The sequence below is a fragment of the Canis lupus genome, chromosome 26 (assembly GCF_011100685.1).
Source record: "Canis lupus familiaris isolate Mischka breed German Shepherd chromosome 26, alternate assembly UU_Cfam_GSD_1.0, whole genome shotgun sequence".
In the NCBI taxonomy this organism is placed as follows: Eukaryota; Metazoa; Chordata; class Mammalia; order Carnivora; family Canidae; genus Canis; species Canis lupus.
The window spans coordinates 25,428,167-25,438,304 of NC_049247.1; positions in this window are offsets into that span (position 1 = coordinate 25,428,167).

Consider the following 10,138-nt stretch of genomic DNA (forward strand, 5'->3'; position numbering starts at 1 on the left):
ACCTAGATAACCTTCAAATCATCCTGAAAATCTACGAATTCTGCCTGAGATTTAAAGAGATTTAAAGATTTTCAGTGGCCTGAAACGCTACAGTGAGAAGAGTTTGTGCTTCTATCAAGGTAGGAAGACGGGAAAAAGAAATAAAGAAACAAAAGGCCTCCAAAGGGGAGGGGCCCTGCGAGGAGCCGGGCTGAGGCCGGGGCGAGCGTCCCCAGGAGAGGAGAGCCCCGTCCTGGAGGAGCAGGAGTTGCACCAACCTTCCTGGGCGGAAAGGGGCTCGCAGGGAGGTGGAGCAGGACCCCAGGAGGGCGAGGATGCCCTCAGGCTCCCCGGGACAGTAACAGAGCAACTGCGCCCCGGGAGAGTGCGCCGAGCTCCCTAAGGGCTGCAGTGCGCACGGCGGGACCCGGAGCAGCTTGGAGGGGCTCGGGGGCGGCTCCACGGAGGGGGCTGCGGGGCAGGAGCGCGAATCCAACAGCGCAGGCCCCGGAGCACAGGGCGCCGGGACACAGCCCAGGATCCCGCCTCCCCCCGGGACAGGCAGAGGCCGGGAGGGCCCAGGACAGCAAGGACCCTCGTGCCCCGAGCTAAGCAGATCAGCGGCCCCGCCCCGGAGCCTCCAGGCCCTGCAGACGGAGAGCTCCGGAGTTACTGCGGGAGCTGAATCCGGTTTCCAGAGCTGGCCCCGCCACTGGGATTGTTCCTCCAGGGGCCTCACGGGGTAAACAACCCCCACTGAGCCCTGCACCAGGCAAGGGGCAGAGCAGCTCCCCCAAGTGCTAACACCTGAAAATCAGCACAACAGGACCCTCCCGCAGAAGACCAGCTAGACGGACAAGTTCCAGGGGAAGTCAAGGGACTTAGAGTATACAGAAACAGAAGATACATCCCCGTGTTTTTGTTTTGTTTTGTTTTGATTTCTGTTTGCTTCCCCCACCCTTTTTCCCCCCTTTCTTTCTTTTTCTTTCTCTTTTTCTTCTCTTTTTTCCTATTTTTCTTCCTTTATTCTTTTTCTCTTTTCTTTCCTTCTTTCTCTCCTCTCTTTTTCTCCTTTTCCCAATACAACTTGTTTTTGGCCACTCTGCACTGAGCAAAATGACTAGAAGGAAAACCTCACCTCAAAAGAAAGAATCAGAAACAGTCCTCTCTCCCACACAATTACAAAATCTGGATTACAATTCAATGTCAGAAAGCCAATTCAGAAGCACTATTATACAGCGACTGGTGGCTCGAGAAAAAAAGCATAAAGGACTCAAGAGACTTCATGACTGCAGAATTTAGATCCAATCAGGCAGAAATTAAAAATCAATTGAATGAGAGGCAATCCGAGCTAGAAGTCCTAACGAAGAGGGTTAACGAAGTGGAAGAACGAGTTAGGAGTCTTTATGTGACATAGAAAACAAGGAGTGACATAGAAGACAAGTTGATGGCAAAGAGGGAAACTGAGGAAAAAAGAGACAGACAATTAAAAGACCATGAAGACAGATTAAGGGAAATAAACGACAGCCTGAGGAAGAAAAACCTACGTTTAATTGGGGTTCCTGAGGGCGCTGAAAGGGCCAGAGGGCCAGAATATGTATTTGAACAAATCATAGCTGAAAACTTTCCTAATCTGGGAAGGGAAACAGGCATTCAGATCCAGGAAATAGAGAGATGCCCCCCTAAAATCAATAAAAACAGTTCAACACCTAGACATTTAATAGTGAAGCTTGCAAATTCCAAAGATAAAGAGAAGATTCTTAAAGCAGCAAGAGACAAGAAATCCCTGACTTTTATGGGGAGGAATATTAGTGTAACAGCAGACCTCTCCATAGAGACCTGGCAGGCCAGAAAGGGCTGGCAGGAGATATTCAGCGTCCTAAATGAGAAGAACATGCAACCAAGAATACTTTATCCAGCAAGGCTCTCATTCAAAATGGAAGGAGAGATAAAGAGCTTCCAAGACAGGCAAGAACTGAAAGAATATGTGACCTCCAAACCAGCTCTGCAGGAAATTTTAAGGGGGACTCTTAAAATTCCCCTTTAAGAAGAAGTTCAGTGCAACAATCCACAAAAACAAGGACTGAATAGATATCATGATGACACTAAACTCGTATCTGTCAATAGTAACTCTGAACGTGAACGGGCTTAATGACCCCATCAAAAGGCGCAGGGTTTCAGACTGGATAAAAAAGCAGGACCCATCTATTTGCTGTCTACAAGAGACTCATTTTAGACAGAAGGACACGTACAGCCTGAAAATAAAAGGTTGGAGAACCATTTACCATTCAAATGGTCCTCAAAAGAAAGCAGGGGTAGCCATCCTTATATCAGATAAAGTAAAATTTACCCCGAAGACTGTAGTGAGAGATGAAGAGGGATATTATCTCATACTTAAAGGATCTATCCAACAAGAGGACTTAAGAATCCTCAATATATATACCCCCAATGTGGGAACTGCCAAGTATTTAAACCAATTAATAACCAAAGCGAAGAAATATTTAGATAATACTACACTTACACTTGGTGACTTTCATCTAGCTCTTTCTACCCTCGATAGGTCTTCTAAGCACACCATCTCCAAAGAAACAAGAGTTTTAAATGATACACTGGACCAGATGGATTTCACAGATATCTACAGAACTTTACATCCAACCTCAACTGAATACACATTCTTCTCAAGTGCACATGGAACTATCTCCATAATAGACCACATACTGGGTCACAAATTGGGTCTGAACCGATACCAAAAGATTGGGATTGTCCCCTGCATATTCTCAGACCATAATTCTTGAAATTAGAACTAAATCACAACAAGAAGTTTGGAAGGATGTCAAACACATGGAGGTTAAGGACCATCCTGCTAAAAGATGAAAGGGTCAACCAGGAAGTTAAGGAAGAATTAAAAAGATTCATGGAAACTAATGAGAATGAAGATACAACAGTTCAAAATCTTTGGGATGCAGCAAAAGCAGTCCTAAGGGGGAAATACATCGCAATACAAGCATCTATTCAAAAACTGGAAAGAACTCAAATACAAAAGCTAACCTTACACATAAAGGAGCTAGAGAAAAAACAGCAGATAGATCCTACACCCAGCAGAAGAAGAGAGTTAATTAAAATTCGAGCAGAACTCAACTAAATCAAGACCAGAAAAACTGTGGAACAGATCAACAGAACCAGGAGTTGGTTCTTTGAAAGAATTAATAAGATAGATAAAGCATTAGCCAGTCTTATTAAAAAGGAGAGAAGACTCAAATTAATAAAATCATGAATGAGAGAGATCACTACCAACACCAAGGAAATACAAACGATTTTAAAAACATATTATGAACAGCTATACGCCAATAAATTATGCAATCTAGAAGAAATGGACGCATTCCTGGAAAGCCACAAACTACCAAACCTGGAACAGGAAGAAATAGAAAACCTGAACAGGCCAATAACCAGGGAGGAAATTGAAGCAGTCATCAAAAACCTCCCAAGACACAAGAGTCCAGGGCCAGATGGCTTACCAGGGGAATTCTATCAAATGTTTAAAGAAGAAATCATACCTATTCTACTAAAGCTGTTTGGAAAGATAGAAAGAGATGGAATACTTCCAAATTCGTTCTATGAGGCCAGCATCACCTTAATTCCAAAACCAGACAAAGACCCCACCAAAAAGGAGAATTAGAGACCATATCCCTGATGAACATGGATGCAAAAATTCTCAACAAGATACTAGCCAATAGGATCCAACAGCACATAAAGAAAATTCTCCACCATGACTAAGTAAGATTTATCCCTGGGACACAAGGCTGGTTCAACACTCGCAGAACAATCAATGTGATTCATCATATCAGCAAGAGAAAAACCAAGAACCATATGATCCTCTCATTAGATGCAGAGAAAGCATTTGACAAAATACAGCATCCATTCCTGATCAAAACTCTTCAGAGTGTAGGGATAGAGGGAACATTCCTCGACATCTTAAAAGCCATCTATGAAAGCCCACAGCAAATATCATTCTCCATGGGGAAGCAGTGGGAGCCTTTCCCCTAAGATCAGGAACAAGACAGGGATGTCCACTCTCACCACTGCTATTCAACATAGTACTGGAAGTCCTAGCCCCAGCAGTCAGACAACAAAAAGACATTAAAGGCATTCAAATTGGCAAAGAAGAAGCCAAACGCTCCCTCTTCGCTGATGACATGATACTCTACATAGAAAACCCAAAAGCCTCCACCCAAGATTACTAGAACTCATACAGCAATTTGGTAGCGTGGCAGGATACAAATCAATGCCCAGAAGTCAGTGGTATTTCTATACACTTACAATGAGACTGAAGAAAGAGAAATTAAGGAGTCAATCCCATTTACAATTGCACCCAAAAGCATAAGATACCTAGGAATAAACCTAATCAAAGAGGTAAAGGATCTATACCCTCAAAACTATAGAACACTTCTGAAAGAAATTGAGGAAGACACAAAGAGATGGAAAAATATTCCATGCTCATGGATTGGCAGAATTATTATTAATTTTTAAAAATAAATTTATTTTTTATTGGTGTTCAATTTACCAACATACAGAATAACACCCAGTCCTCATCCCATCAAGTGTCCCCCTCAGTGCCCGTCACCCATTCACCCCCATCCCCCGCCCTCCTCCCCTTCCACCACCAATTGTTCGTTTCCCAGAGTTAGGAGTCTTTATGTTCTGTCTCCCTTTCTGTTATTTCCCAAACATTTCTTCTCCCTTCCCTTATATTCCCTTTCACTATTATTTATATTCCCCAAATGAATGAGAACATATAATGTTTGTCCTTCTCCGATTGACTTACTTCACTCAGCATAATACCCTCCAGTTGGATTGGCAGAATTAATATTGTGAAAATGTCAATGTTACCCAGGGCAATTTACACGTTTAATGCAATCCCTATCAAAATACCATGGACTTTCTTCAGAGAGTTAGAACAAATTATTTTAATATTTTGTGGAATTAGAAAGGACCCCGAATAGCCAGGGGAATTTTAAAAAAGGAAACCATAGCTGGGGGCATCACAATGCCAGATTTCAAGCTGTACTACTAAGCTGTGGTCATCAAGACAGTGTGGTGCTGGCACAAAAACAGACACATAGATCAATGGAACAGAGTAGAGAACCCAGAAGTAGACCCTGAACTTTATGGTCAACTAATATTCGATAAAGGAGAAAAGACTATCCAGTGGAAGAAAGACAGTGTCTTCAATACATGGTGCTGGGGAAATTGGACATCCACATGCAGAAGAATGAAACTAGAGCACTCTCTTTCACCATACACAAAGATAAACTCAAAATGGATGAAAGATCTAAATATGAGAGAAGATTCCATCAAAATCCTAGAGGAGAACACAGGCAACACCCTTTTTGAACTCGCCCACAGTCACTTCTTGCAAGATACATCCATGAATGTAAAAGATACAAAAGCAAAAATGAACTATTGGGACTTCAACAAGATAAGAAGCTTTTGCACAGCAAAGGATATAGTCAACAAAACTAAAAGACAACCTACAGAATGGGAGAAGATATTTGCAAATGACGTTTCAGCTAAAGGGCTAGTTTCCAAGATCTATAAAGAACTTATTAAACTCAACAGCAAAGAAACAAACAATCCAATCATGAAATGGGCAAAAGACATGAAGAGAAATCTCTCAGAGGAAGACATAGACATGGCCAACATGCACATGAGAAAATTCTCTGCATCACTTGCCATCAGGGAAATACAAATCAAAACCACAATGAGATACCACCTCACATCAGTGAGAATGGGGAACATTAACAAGGCAGGAAACAACAAATGTTGGAGAGGATGTGGAGAAAAGGGAACCCTCTTACACTGTTGGTGGGAATGTGAACTGGTGCAGCCACTGTGGAAAACTGTGTGGAGATTCCTCAAAGAGTTAAAAGTAGACCTGTCCTACGACCCAGGAATTGCACTGTTGGGGATTTACCCCAAAGATTTAGATGCAATGAAACGCTGGGACATCTGCACCCCAATGTTTCTAGCAGCAATGTCCACAATAGCCAAACTGTGGAAGGAGCCTCGGTGTCCATCGAAAGATGAATGGATCAAGAAGATGTGGTTTATGTATATAATGGAATATTACTCAGCCATTAGAAACGACAAATACCCACCATTTGCTTCAACGTGGATGGAACTGGAGGGTATTATGCTGAGTGAAGTAAGTCAATCGGAAAAGGACAAACATTGTATGTTTTCATTCATTTGGGGAATATAAATAATAGTGACAGGGAATATAAGGGAAGGGAGAAGAAATGTGTGGGAAATATCAGAAAGGGAGACAGAACATAAAGACTCCTAACTCTGGGAGACGAACTAGGGGTGATGGAAGGGGAGGAGAGCGGGGGGTGGGGGTGAGTGGGTGACGGGCACTGAGGGGGGCGCTTGACGGGATGAGCACTGGGTGTTATTCTGTATGTTGGTAAATTGAAGAGCAATAAAAAAATAATTTATTTAAAAAATAGCAGATCAATTAACTCAATTTATGAGAGAGTAGTTGGAATCAATTGCTTTATTAATGTACATGATTTATAAAATATTCAAAATATGTACATATTCTGAAACACATACCACTGGAGGGATATGACGTTTGCAGTATCTTTTGTAGGGTGTATACAACTTAAATTATAGTTGTGGTAAATGTTTGCATCTCCCATAGACTAATACTATTACTGACAGTGAAAACACTATAGTAATCATGGACATCGCTATGAGATCACACTATCTGTGGATCATATCACTGATGTGTGAATAGACAGGGACCTGGTGAGCTGCAAAAGCCAGCAAGTTTCTTGTGGCTTTGGACCAACGTGAGTTTTGTGCTCTATTACCAGAAGAAAGTGCTGTGGGACTGCCCTGTGGTCCCTCCACAAGTCCTCAGCGAGGACTATTCACTCAAAAGAGTCTGGGCCTGTGGCCTGGTCCCTGTGCTCCCTAATGGGGACTCAGAAGCTGTGTCCCTTCTGGCCTTGTGAGGGGACTAACTCGAGGGGACTGTGTGTGGTCTCAGCAGATGCTTCCTCCCAGGGTTCCCCAAGGTGAATCATTCTTTCATTCTCATTGGTGAGTGGTGTGAACTGAGCTCCAGCACCAGGACTCAGGGTGGGGCTGGGCAGTCAGTGGGTGGAGCCCATGTGCATGGACAGCCCCTCCTGTGACAGAGGGTGGAGGAGAAAAGGAGGCCTGGGGCAGCCCAGCCCACTGTGGGGACCAGAGGCTGCATCACCCTGGCCTGGATTGTGTTCCTCCTCCTGCTCCTCTTTCACTGCACAGGTAGATAGGCCTTGGGGGACATAGAGCAACCCCACAGTATGCATCAGTCCCTCTAGACAGAGGCCCTCGACCATCCTAGCAGTTGGACAATAGTCCACAGCATGGATTTGCCTTTCCAGGGTTCAGAGTAGAGCTCTTTCTTTTTGTCCCAGGTGCTTGTACTCAAGACAAGCCAAAGCTCCCTGGATCCAGGGGTGAGACACGAAGATGTCAGTTGCTCTGTGAGGACATGGGCCTGTGAAGAGTTACAAGCATAGGGGCTGGATCTCTTGCTGGGCAGTGGACCCTTCAATTTTTTTTTAATTTTTATTTATTTATGATAGTCACAGAGAGAGAGAGAGGCACAGAGACACAGGCAGAGGGAGAAGCAGGCTCCATGCACCGGGAGCCCGATGTGGGATTCGATCCCGGGTCTCCAGGATCGCGCCCTGGGCCAAAGGCAGGTGCCAAACCGCTGTGCCACCCAGGGATCCCGGCAGTGGACCCTTCAGTTGTGAAGTCAGGCAGAAGAGAGTTAGTCAAAGGGTAAATTTGGGGCCTGAGACCAGAAATCCCTTTATGGGCCTTCAGAGTTTGGGAAAGCTCCATAGCTGATGGAAAAATGCTGAGGCTACTCCAGGGAATTTCGGTTAGATAGGTCCAGGGAGGTCCAGCTACAGCGGATGCCAGGGCCCATGGGGACTCCATAAAGGGGTGTCCTGAGCCCTCAGATACAGACTATGTCTTGCTCTTCCCTCAAATTCCATGGAGACTTTTCCATAATCCAAGGAATGGGGATATGGGGGAATGTCCAGAGGAGGAACGCCCATATGTGCATGTGCCACTCCCTTGAGGAAGCTCTGGAGCACCCCAGATCCCAGGTCATCTCCTCCTGCACAGGAGCAGCAGAAATACTGCAGGTTACCATGGAAACAGTATCAAGGCTTCAGGCAAAACCCCTACATTATGACCTAGGAGAGCACTGAGAGACTGCCTATGTGTTTATGCCCAATTATGCAGTTCCAGATGTACTGACAAACCCTCTTTAACTGCCTCTGTGCTCCAGTCTGAGGAGACAGAGGCTGGTCACCATTGCTGTAGAGCTACAACCAAATGTCACACAGAGGTCCTGTTAAACAGGGACATGAGATAATTTATACCCTCCACCCTGCCCTGGTCTTATTCATCACTCCCCTGTCCATTTCTGGGACCAACAACAGCTCAGATTATGGTTTCTAACTTTATGTATCCTACTAAAAGCAGAGGGCTTCAATATCTGGAATCATGTAAATTTATAAAGTCAATGAATATATCTCCTTTTGCAGGTTGCCCTCCTAATGCAAAAATAGTTACTGTGTTAGCAAAATGGTCTACATATTTACTGGGTTGGAAAGACAAGAAGGGGAGTAGTGAAAGATATGTGACCCAGGCGAATCAGGTGACCCTCTGCCTAACCCCCTACATGAGCCCTAGTACTATCTTGGGCGTTATTAAGAATGCCCTGAGCTCAAAAATCTTAAACATACTCAGTTTCTCCCTTTCTCCTGAGATGAAAGCTTTGCTGAACTCCTGCGTTCCTGGGTGCTGGACAATGCTTCCCCAGTGAGTAGATATGAACAGACCCCTTACCAAAGGAGGCACATAAATGATTATTACACTGCATGGAGAACTCCACCCTGAGCATCATGGACATACACATGAAGGGTTGGAGGATTCAGGCCTGGCTGCAGGCCTCAGCAAACAGTCTTCAGTGTCTCTACTATGGCCTGGGCTCTCTTGCTCCTTACCTGCCTCACTGACTGCACAGGTGATTTCCAAGTACCCCTGAGGGGCAAACACCCCAGGCTGAGGTCAAATCACATATTCTTAAATATTAGACAGCCTTTATTTTTTAAAAGTTTTATTTATTTATTTATATCTAGGCAGACTTTGCTTTACGTTTTCTTTATGCCATTCACTGAATGGAGGCTAGATGAAATAAGATGGACAGATTGATGTCACTCGACAAGATCTGGTCTTCTGATACAGTAAATTGTGAATAAGTCTGCTCTCATGTGAGTCCTCATTGCCTAAAACAAATCCCCCTCTTGGGAAAAGGTCTTTGAGACACTTGCCCTTTAAATCCAGAATCAGCTTCATGGAGAACCATCCCTCAGGAGAAGTCATAAAGGGATATGATGTCATATGGCCACACTTTTGGTCACACACACACACACACACACACACACGCACGCACACACACAGCTCTCTCTTCTCTCTGAGGAAATACTGTGCTACTCTCTGCAGTTTCTGGGCTTCACTGTCTCTCTGGAAGTCAGGCTCAGCCAGTGCTCATCCAGCCATCCTCAGGATCACAATCTCTAGGAGGCAGATTCTGCATCAGATGAAACCCCAGGGACATCGAGTGTGACTGGAGTTCTGTCACCAAGGGCAGCCAGGATGTGGCCTAAGTACCTGCTCCCCTGGGATGAGGCTGATGCTCAGGAATCCCAGGGGGAGTCTCTTTTCTCACGGGCAGCTCAGCCCCCAACCATTTCTGGACTCCACTCAGTGCCTGAGGCTGATCAGTACATTTATTCTGAGAACCCAGCCTCAGTGCTGCTCCCATGGATCTCAAGGCTCCTAGGGATGTGGGACACACCATTCCTGTGCTCTCAGGGCTGGGCTGTCGCTCCCTCAGACACACCAGTGTCACCTCTAGCCACGCTGGACCTCTTCTGGAGTCTTTCTGTCCCCACCCTGGGCCACAGGCCTTTGGCTTCAGGAACACAATCTGTCTTATCTCCATTTCTCTACCATCGGACTCAAGAGCTTGACAGAAACTCTGGCTTCAGGTGGCCTTGGGTAATAGAAATTAACTCCTCTA